This window comes from Jaculus jaculus, chromosome 2 (assembly GCF_020740685.1).
Source record: "Jaculus jaculus isolate mJacJac1 chromosome 2, mJacJac1.mat.Y.cur, whole genome shotgun sequence".
In the NCBI taxonomy this organism is placed as follows: Eukaryota; Metazoa; Chordata; class Mammalia; order Rodentia; family Dipodidae; genus Jaculus; species Jaculus jaculus.
In genome coordinates this window covers 143,238,338-143,249,819 of record NC_059103.1, presented here as the reverse complement: position 1 = coordinate 143,249,819, position 11,482 = coordinate 143,238,338, and positions in this window count along the sequence as shown.

Here is an 11,482-nt window from a genome sequence, read left to right as displayed (position 1 = left end):
TAGAATCTACCTGTATTTTATTCCAATCAGCCTACTTGAATACTCCCATAGCAGGGAAATTCAACCCCTAGGAACACCTTTGTAGATACTCTGAGAGACTTAAGAACCACACCTAACACCTTAAGCTCCTACCCTGAAAATATATAACATCAAATCAATTGATACACCTAAGAACACCCAGCTAGCTAGAAAATCCAAGCATTAACTTAATCCAAGATGTAAAAATATATACATTAAAACACAAGAAACATTAAAAAGCAAGACGATATAAATCCACCTAAAAGTATTAATGCATCAGAAATGTCCTCCAGTGAGAACGAGTTAGAGGAAATACCTGAGAAAGAGTTCAAAAGAATGATTATAAATATATTCAAAGAGGTCAAAGAACAAATTAAAATAATCAAAGAATAAACCAAAGAGGAAATCAAAGGAATCAAAGAAGACACAGGACAGCAATTTAATGAAATAAAGAAGGCAATACAAGACACAAATAAGGAAATAGAAATAATAAAGAAAAACCAGTCAGAATTACTAGGAATGAAGAACACAGTTAATGAAATAAAAAACTATGTAGAAAATCTCACCAGTAGGATGGATGAGGGAGAGGATAGAATATCTAAGTTAGAAGACCAGGTGGCAGATCTAATACAGTCCAACAAAGAGAAAGACAAACTTATAGAAAAGTATGAGTGGGAATTTCAAGATATTCAGGACACTATGAAAAGATCAAATATAAGAATTCAGGGCATAGTAGAGGAGAAGAATTCCACTCCAAAGGCATGGTAGGCGTCTTCAACAATCATAGAAGAAAATTTCCCCCAAAAAGGGAAAGAGGTGCCAATGCACATACAGGAAGCCTTTAGAACCCTGGCCAGACAAAATCTGGAAAGAAACACTCCTCGTCATATTATAATCAAACTTCCAAACACACACACCAAAGAAAAAATATTGAAAGCAGTTATAGAGAAAAATCAAGTTACCTACAAAAGCAAGCCCAACAGGATTGCAGCAGATTATTCAACACAAACTTTTAAAGCCAGAAGGGCTTGGAGTGATATATTCCAAGTTCTGAAAGATAACAACTGTCAACCAAGGTTACTTTATCCTGCAAAGTTATCCATTCAAATAGAGGGAGAAATAAGGACATTCCATGACAAAAGCAGGTTAAAGGAGTATTTGAAGACAAAACCAGCTCTACACAAAATACTTGATAGAATTCTCCATGCTGAAGAAAAGGAAAAGCAAACATATAAGGAACCTAGAAAAAACAAGCAATACTCAAATACTAGTTAGCACAAGAGAGCACAGGTAGAACCGGAACCACAAAAAAAAAAAAAAAAAAAAAAAAGGCAAACATAAATACACACCTTTCAATAATGTCTCTTAATATCAATGGCCTCAATGCCCCAATGAAAAGACATAGGTTTGCAGACTGGGTTAAAAAGCAGGATCCTACAATTTGTTGTCTCCAAGAAACTCACCTTTCTACAAAGGATAGACATTATCTTAGGGTGAAAGGTTGGAAGACGGTGTTTCAAGCAAATGGGCCTAGAAAACAAGCAGGGGTTGCTATCCTAATATCTGACAAGGTAGAATTAGTCCAACGTTAGTCAAGGAATAAAAGGAAGGTCACTTTATATTGATTAAGGGCACACTCCAACAGGAGGACATTACAATCCTAAACATATATTCACCTAACATGGGCACTACCAAATTCATCAAACAAACACTATTAGAACTAAGGTCACAGATAACACCAAACACAGTGGTGGTGGGTGACTTTAACACCCCACTCTCATCAATTGACAGGTCATCCTGGGAAAAAATAAACAGAGAGGCATCTGGACTAAATGAGGTCATAGAAGGAATGGACCTAACAGATATATACAGGACATTTCATCCAAAGGCTGCAGAATATACATTCTTTTCAGCAGCACATAGAACATTCTCTAAAATAGACCATATATTAGGACACAAAGCAAATCTTAACAAATTCAGGAAAATTGAAATAATTCCTTGCATTCTATCTGACCACAATGGAATTAAACTACAAATCAGTAGCAAGAAAGGCTATAGAGCATACACAAAATCATGGAAACTAAACAATATACTACTAAATGATGAATGGGTCAATGAAGAAATCAAGAAGGAAATCAAAAAATTTATAGAGTCAAATGATAAGGAGAACAAAACATACCAAAATCTAAGGGACACAATGAAGGCAGTTCTATGAGGTAAATTTATAGCCTTAAGTACCTATATTAAGAAATTAGGGAGCCGGGCGTGGTGGCGCACGCCTTTAATCCCAGCACTCGGGAGGCAGAGGTAGGAGGATCACTGAGAGTTCGAGGCCACCCTGACACTACATAGTAAATTCCAGGTCAGCCTGAACCAGAGTGAGACCCTACCTTGAAAACCAAAACAAAAAAAAAAAGAAATTAGGAAGGTTGCAAGTAAATGACCTAATGCTTCACCTTAAAGCCTTGGAAAAAGAAGAACAAGGCAAACCAAAAATCAGTAGGTGGGAAGAAAAAATAAAGATTAGGGCAGAAATTAATGAAATAGAAACAAAAAAAAAAATCCAAAGAATTAATGAAACAAAGAGTTGGTTCTTTAAAAGGATAAACAAGATTGATAAACCCTTAGCAAATCTGACCACAAGAAAGAGAGAAGAGACACAAATTAATAAAATCAGAGATGAAAAAGGTAACATCACAGGCTAGAGAGATAGCTTAGTGGTTAAGCGCTTGCCTGTGAAGCCTAAGGACCCTGGTTCGAGGCTCGGTTCCCCAGGTCCCATGTTAGCCAGATGCACAAGGGGGCGCATGCGTCTGGAGTTCGTTTGCAGAGGCTGGAAGCCCTGGAGCGCCCATTCTCTCTCTCTCCCTCTATCTGTCTTTCTCTCTGTGTCTGTCGCTCTCAAATAAAGAAAAAATTTAAAAAAAATCTTCTAAAAAAAAAGGTAACATCACAACAGATTCCAGAGAAATTCAAAAAATCATAGGGACATAGTATAAATGCATATACTCCACAAAGTATGAACATATGAAAGAAATGGATGATTTCCTTGATTTAAATGACCTACCTAAATTAAATCATAATGAGATTAATCACTTAAATAGACCTATAATAAACATGGAGATCCGAACAGTTATCAATAATCTCCCAACTAAAAAAAGCCCAGGCCCGGATGGATTCACTGCTCAATTTTACCAGACCTTTAAGGAAGAGCTAACACCATTGCTTCTTAAGCTTTTCCAGGAAATAGAAAAAGAAGGAATTCTACCAAACTCCTTCTATGAGGCCAGCATCACCCTGATACCAAAACCAGCCAAAGATAGAACAAAAAAAGAAAATTACAGACCAATCTCCCTCATGAACGTAGATGCAAAAATTCTCAACAAAAAATTGGCAAACAGAATACAAGAGTATATCAAAAAGATCATTCACCCTGACCAAGTAGGCTTTATCCCAGAGATGCAGGGATGGTTCAATATATGCAAATCTATAAATGTAATACATTATATAAACGGGTTGAAGGACAAATGTCACATGATCATCTCATAAGATGCAGAGAAAGCATTTGACAAAATCCAACATCCCTTCATGATAAAAGTCCTACAGAGACTGGGAATAGAAGGAACATATCTCAATATAATAAAAGCTATTTATGACAAGCCTACAGCCAATATATTACTAAATGGGGAAAAACTGGAAGCTTTCCCACTAAAATCAGGAACAAGACAAGGGTGTCCACTGTCCCCACTTTTATTTAATATAGTTTTGGAAGTCTTAGCCATAGCAAAAGGCAAGAGACACACATAAAAGGGATACAAATTGGAAAGGAAGAGATCAAGTTATCATTATTTGCAGATGACATGATTCTATACATAAAGGACCCTAAAATCTCTACCAGCAAACTGTTAGAGCTGATCAAAACCTATAGCCATGTAGCAGGATACAGAATAAATACACAGAAATCAGTAGCCTTCATATATGCTAACAACAAACACACAGAGGATGAAATCAGAGAATCAGTCCCATTCACAATTGCATCAAAAAAAAAAAAAAAGTTCCTTGTAATAAACCTAACTAATGAAGTAAAGAATCTCTACAATGAGAACTTGAAAACACTCAAGCGAGAAATTGCAGAAGACACTAGAAAGTGGAGAAACATCCCCTGTTACTGGATGGAAGAATCAATATTGTGAAAGTGGCAATCTTACCAAAAGCAATCTACACATTTAATGCAAACCCTATCAAAATTCCAAAAGCATTCTTCATGGAAATAGAAAAAATAATTCAAAAATTCATTTGGAATCACAAAAAACCTCGAATATCTAAAATAATACTGAGCAACACATATAAGGCTGGTGGTATCACCATATCTGATTTTAACCTATACTACAGAGCCATAGTAACAAAAACAGCATGGTACTGGCACAAAAACAGACATGTAGATCAGTGGAACAGAATAGAGGACCCAGATGTAAGTCCAAGTAGCTATAACCACCTGATATTCGATAAACATGCCCAAAATACTCTTCAGCAAATGGTGTTGGGAAAACTGGATATATATCTGCAGAAGGATGAAAATAGATTCTTCTCTCTCGCCATGCACAAGAATTAAGTCCAAATGGATTAAAGACCTTAATATCAGGCCTGAAACTCTGAAACTGCTAGAGCTAAAAGTAGGGGAAACTCTCCAACGTATTGGTCTTGGCAAGGACTTTCTGAATACAACCCCAGTTGCTCAGGCAATAAAACCACAGATTAATCACTGAGACCTCATGAAATTACAAAGATTTTGCAGTGCAAAGGACACAGTGAAAAAAGCAAAGAGGCAACCTATAGAATGGGAAAAAATCTTCGCCAGCTATGTATCTGATAGAAGATTAATATCTAGGATATAGAAAGAATCAAAAAGTTAAATAATAAGGAATCAAACAATCCAATCAAAAAATGGGCTATGGAGCTAAATAGAGCATTCTCAAAGGAAGAAATACAAATGGCCTATAAGCATCTAAAAAAATGTTCTATGTCACCAGTCATCAGGGAAATGCAGATTAAAACTACATTGAGATTCCATCTCACTCCTGTCAGATTGGCCACCATCATGAAAACAAATGATCATAAATGTTGGTGGGGATGTGGAAAAAGAGGACCCCTTCTACACTGCTGGTGGAGTGTAATCTGGTCCAGCCATTGTGAAAATCAGTTTGGAGGTTCCTAAAACAGCTAAAGATTGATCTACCATATGACCCAGCTACAGCACTCCTAGGCATATATCCTAAGGATTTATTATTATTTCCTTAGAAGTACGTGCTCAACCATGTTTACTGCTGCTCAATTTATAATAGCTGGGAAATGGAACCAGCCTAGATGTCCCTCAACTGATGAGTGGTAATGAAGTTGTGGCACATTTATACAATGGAGTTCTACTCAGCAGTAAAGAAAAATGAAGTTATGTAATTTGCAGAAAAAAATGGATGGACCTGGAAATGATTATACTAAGTGAGGTAACCCAGGCCCAGAAAGCCAAGCACCACATGTTCTCTCTCATATGTGGATCCTAGCTACAGATGACTGGGCTTCTGCATGAGAATGAAAATACTTAGTAGCAGAGGCCAGGAAGTTAAAAAGGAGATATAAAGGGAAGAGAAAGGAAGGGAGGAGGATACTTAATAGGTTGATATTGTATATATATAAGTACAATGATTGTGATGGGGAGGTAATATGATGGAGAATGGAATTTCAAAGGCGAATGTGCGGGGATAGGGATTTAACATGGGATTTTTTTATAATCATGGTAAATGCTAATAAAAATAAACTTTCAAAATACAAAAAAATTTATATTGCCAAACAAGTTAAAATTGAAGTATTCCTGTATTTCCTACTGTTAAGCTCTGACTACTGAAAAAAATGAATGTTTAACAAAATCAAGATTCATTTGTAATTAGTTTTTGTGTATTTGTACCTTATACAAATATAACATAGAAGTAAAAAAATATGAAATTAATATAATTGACCTTCTGATTATTAAAAAAGGGGGGAGTCTAGGGGTACTGCTGACCCAGGGTAATGTGAAGACAGACAATGAGAATCCAGACAATCTATTTACAATTAACCATAGGGATTAAGTTAGAAATAAAAGTTGTGATGATTAAATTATATCCAAATACTAACTTTACATGTTTTTCAATGGATAAAGTCTTCATTTTTTGACAAAACATCTGTTTCTCTGTTTACAATAGATTTCTTACATATTGTATGCTTATGTATTCTCATTAGTTAAAAATTTGGGGCTGGATAGACATCTTGGTGGTTAAGTCACTTGCCTGTGAAGCTTAAGGAACCAAGTTCAATTCTCCAGGTCCCATGTAAGCCAGATGCACATGGTGGTGCATGCATTTGGAGTTCACTTGTAGTGGCTAGAGACCCTGGTGTGCCCATTCTCTCTCTCTGTGTCTCTAAGAAATAAATAAAAATAAATATAAAAATTTTTAATAATTATTTTCTAATAGATACACAAAATGTTATTAGGAAAAATATTTAGCCAGGCATGGTGGTGCATGCCTTTAATCCCAGCATTCGGGAGGCAGAGGTAGGAGGATCGCCATGAGCTCGAGGCCACCCTTAGACTACAGAGTTAATTCCAGGTCAGCCTGGACCAGAGTGAGACCCTACCTCGAAAAACCAAAAAAAAAAAAAAAAAAAGAAAAATATTTAAATGGTCAATACAAGTGCAAAAACATATGAGGATGTAAACTAAGATTAAAAAAAAAACAAAAGATGGTCTTCAGGCAAAACTAAAATATGAGAGGACAACCTAGACACTCCTGATTATAGATTCTCCCCATAACCTCTGATGGTTTCCAGGAACTGTTAGCTGATAGGGAGACAGATTTTTTTAAAAATGTTGGGCTGGAGAGATGGCTTAGCAGTTAAGTGCTTGCCTGCGGAGCCTAAGGATCCTGGTTTGAGGCCTGATTCCCCAGGACCCATGTTAGCCAGATGCAAAAGGGGGTGCATGTGTCTGGAGCTCATTTGCAGTGGCTGGAGGCCCTGCCACACCCATTCTCTCTCTCTCTCTCTGTCTCTTTCTTATTCTGTCTGTCACTCTCAAACAAATAAATAAAAACAAACAAAAAAATTTTTTTTAAATGTTGTAAGTACTGGGGAAACTGAATCTTAAGACAAACATTCACTTATTAATGTTTAATTTCCCAAGACAAGGATCTCATACTAAACACACTAAAGTTTTAAAAATAACTCCTGTTTTACTTAACCTAAAGACATTAATTATTCAATAGTGTATTCTGTTTAAAACAGATTTATAAAAGGTTGTGTTAGAGCTCATCTATTTTAGTTCAACAAAGACCAAATTGTACTCTTGCATATATCAAAAAGGAAAATAACTGTCTCATTTCTGGTACCTCAAGTTCATTGCTCATAAGTATATTAACCCTTAAGACATATTCTCTACCTCAGCGTACAGCCCCATGCTCAAACAATGGTCTTCATCTAAAATAAATGATTTCAAACTCTGCAGCTGTTCTTCCATCCTTTCTTGGGTAATTGGTACCCACTCAGGTATGTAAACTAATCAGAGACGTTACCAAATACAAATGCCAAAACTTTATGCTGTCTTACTAGACATGTTCTGTCTGCACTTGTAACTATTAGATATTTAAAGAATAACATGTGCCTACCTTCTAAAAACCTGTTTCTCTGTATTTCTCTTGCCTTAATTGTTTATATAGTTCAAACTTAATTCTCTATAATAAGTTGATAAACTTATTTATAATGTTATACTTCACCTTACAATAGAAGAAAAGTTAAAGGCCTCTGGCCCAAAGTTATGTCTTATACTGTAATAAACTTTTATGCTGGTTACGTCCCATTCTTTTGTAGTGACATTATAGTTTTTGTACTGTTTCAAGAGCATAGTTTGTATTATAGCTTCTGATTCTACTAAATACTAAAAAATACCAAAATTATCTCGCATTTCTTAACTCCATAACACAACTACAAATAATTATCTAGTAATTAACCATTTTTTCAGGCTTTGGAGGATTCCCCTGGACTTATGCTGATGTAAAAAATAGACTGATCTCCACTCTGTCTCTGTGCCAATTCTGTAAGCCTTAGTTCCCCATATCAATATCACGGTTAACAAGGTCATGATATCTTAACTAGTTTTATATATTTAAACTCTATCTAAATGGGACATAAAAATCAAAGCTAAACCTTTATTTTGTTGCATCGGGCACCTGTTTACAACAACAGGTTTCTTAAGTGTTCTACTCATATATTTTCCTGTTGGGCAACACTTTTATTTGTTTGCTATAAATTTGTTCTAATAGATTAAACTGGGCCTAATTATATAAAATATATTTCATTGTGTGTATTATATATAATATTGCATTATATAATACATATATAATTTCATTATGTTTTATAAAAGACAATTGATAATAACAAACTATCAAGACTAATTAAACTTTTAGCCTAACATATTTTCATTTCTTGGCTGGGTGTGGTGGTGCTCGCCTTTAATCCCAGCACTTGGGTGGCAGAGGTAGGAGGATTGCCATGTGTTTGAGGCCAGCCTGATGATACAGAGTGAATTCCAGGTCAGCCTGGGCCAGAGTGAGACCCTACTTAAACACCCCCCCCCAAAAAAAAGATTTTTTGATCTGTGGACCAACTAAGTACAGACTATAATAAACCTTCTATATTAAAGACTTACACAAAAACTTCAAAATTATTTAACCTCTTAGTCTCTGTCATATATTTCAAATATTTCTTTAATACTAATAATCTCTTATATGTCCTACTTTCCCTAAATCAAATCTTTCCATTTCCACAAATTCCAATTAACTTCCCATCCAAGTTAACAATTCTTTCTTCCTTACCTATCACCTATATTATTAGTTTTCAACCTTATAGTATTCATGTTACCTGTAAATATCATGTCACATGCAAGAGCATTCATACATGGATAATAATCAGATCATAATGGCTAATAGATTAAACATGATCTACGAGCTTTTTGTCCTAATGGCTCTGATAAGTATCACTCTCTTGAAGAGCTGCCTACTTGCCTGTTTATAAGATCCACACGGGATAACAGCCTACTATGTACACAAACTATAAGTTTGACAAATGGAAAATCAAAAAGCTGAGACTTCTAAAAGCCACACCTGTGTGACCAAAATGTCAATGATGGACTATATAGATTGTAGAGAAGTGTTACCAATCCAGAGCCAATAATATTTGGGGCTATATTAGCCTTTTTAATGGCCAAAAATATTACTTCTTTGTATATGACTTGACATCTCTTTGTGACCAGCTACAATATCTATTGTAATTTTTTTTTTTTTAATCTCACAGCTCTACTACCTTCAAGTTAAACCTATGTTGTCTCTGACATGTACTTTAGTCCCTGATTATGGTAATTCTTTTTGGCCCATGCATGCTCAGATACCTCACTGAATTCCTCCAAGACAGAATACATGCCTTCACAGCAAGTCACTGAGTTCCTCATGGCCACTGAATATTAGCCCCTGGTCATCCAACCTCCCTAAGGCTTCATGGGACACCCAAGAGATCTACTGCCCACCCCCAGTGGGAAGTAGTCTGAGATTGTGCCATCCACATTCCTGTCCACACAGTCCACCACTAAGTGCCCCACTCATCCTCAGTTCTCACCAGTCTTTATCCTTCCAGAGTCCAAACTGAAGGGCTAATAGCTTTTCCTGAAAACCAGAGGGAACTATAGTTAATAAGTATCCCTAAGTCTAGAAGGCCATAAAGAAACACAGAGGAATTCAGCCCCAGACAAGCTTGACACCTCCCCTGACTGATGTACTCTCCTTAGCTCATGTGGCTTTGAAGGTACATAAACCACCTGGGGTATCCTCCCTTAGGCAACCCTGGCTGAAGAAGCCTATTCCGAGCAAGGACACAAACAGCTACACGTTCCTTGTCTACTACACTGAGCAGTCTAGTTTTCTTAGGATCCTCCATATAAGCTTAAACTCCAGCCTAGCTCAGTGCTTCAGTCTTCATCCCACAGAAAGGCTGCTGCCCCTCGCTGTACCTCTCAGTAAACAGTCTGTCTGTAGAGATCAATCAGGGGTTCTCTTTCACTTTCCTCTTAGACTTTCCTTACAAACCTCAAGGAACCAACATGTCAAAACACACATTTTTGTGAAATTCTGCATTGCACACTTTGCCACAAACCTGTCTGGTGATCTTAGACTGTTGTCATAGCAACTGGCAAGTGAAGTGGAGGATGGCAGAAGAATAAGTAACAGCTCTTTCATGAAGTTACTGGATTTTCTTCACAAGCTAATTCCTTGATTCTTCTAAAAGGGGATTTTATTAGATCATGTGGTTTGAGTGCAGATGTATGTTCCCATAGCCCTGAGGCACTTTTCATTAAGGCTAGGCTTCCTGTTTACCTCTCCAAAGGCCTCCTGGAGGAGGTGTCACTGGGGTTGGATTTTGCAGTCCAGCCCTGCTGGGTGTGGAAAAGAGCAGTTTACACTTGGTCTGCTAGTGCTTGCTGGTGTATCACTGGTCATGTCTCTCTGCCTGGATGTATGGAAGTGAGCCAGCTTCTTCTGCCATGGAGGTGCTTCCCTTGGAATCTGTAAGCCTGAAATAAACCCTTTCCTTCCAAAAGTCACTCTGGTCAGATGTTTGTCCACTAACACAAAGGAAACTGCAATTAATAAGAGTGCTAAGAAGTTTACTCAGGAGCTGTTTTTTTTTTTAAGTTTTTATTAGCATTTTTATTTTAAAAATCCCATGGTAATTCCCTCCCTCCCCACCCCCCACATTTTCCCCTTTGAAATTCCATTCTCCATTTTTTTTTTCCTTTTAATCAGCTTTAATGGTTGTTTCAGCAGGGATACAAATCTTTGGAGCTTCCTATACTGCCATCTTTGAGAACATCACTCTTTTCTGCCAATGCTAGGGATAGAACCCAGGGCCTGGTGTATGGGAGGTAAGCACTCTGCCAAAGGCTGCCAAGAGTTGGAGGGAAGGATGCAGAAGGGAAGTGTAGATTACAAAATTTTGACAAGACAAATCCTTAGTTTTTAGGATCTTGCCTCTAGTGTTGACAGATAAATAAAAACAGAACTAAATACAGAGGACATAACTGGGGAAATCTAAACAAAATAGGTAGATTACTATTTTTGATGGTTTTACCACATATGGATAATGAAAAAGAGGACAAGGGATCTTTGTAATTCTTATAATGGCATATGAATTTACAATACTCGTCAACAAAACAATCTATTTTTTAAAAAGTGATTCAGAGAATTCAGAATGGAAATAACATCTTAGGAATATACTACTCCATTTATTTTGCCTATAGGCTTCACTTTATGTATCTGGATATTATATGTAAAAAAATCCTGTTTAAATAACTGTAAAAGTTTATTTTTTATTTTATTTTGAGGTCAGG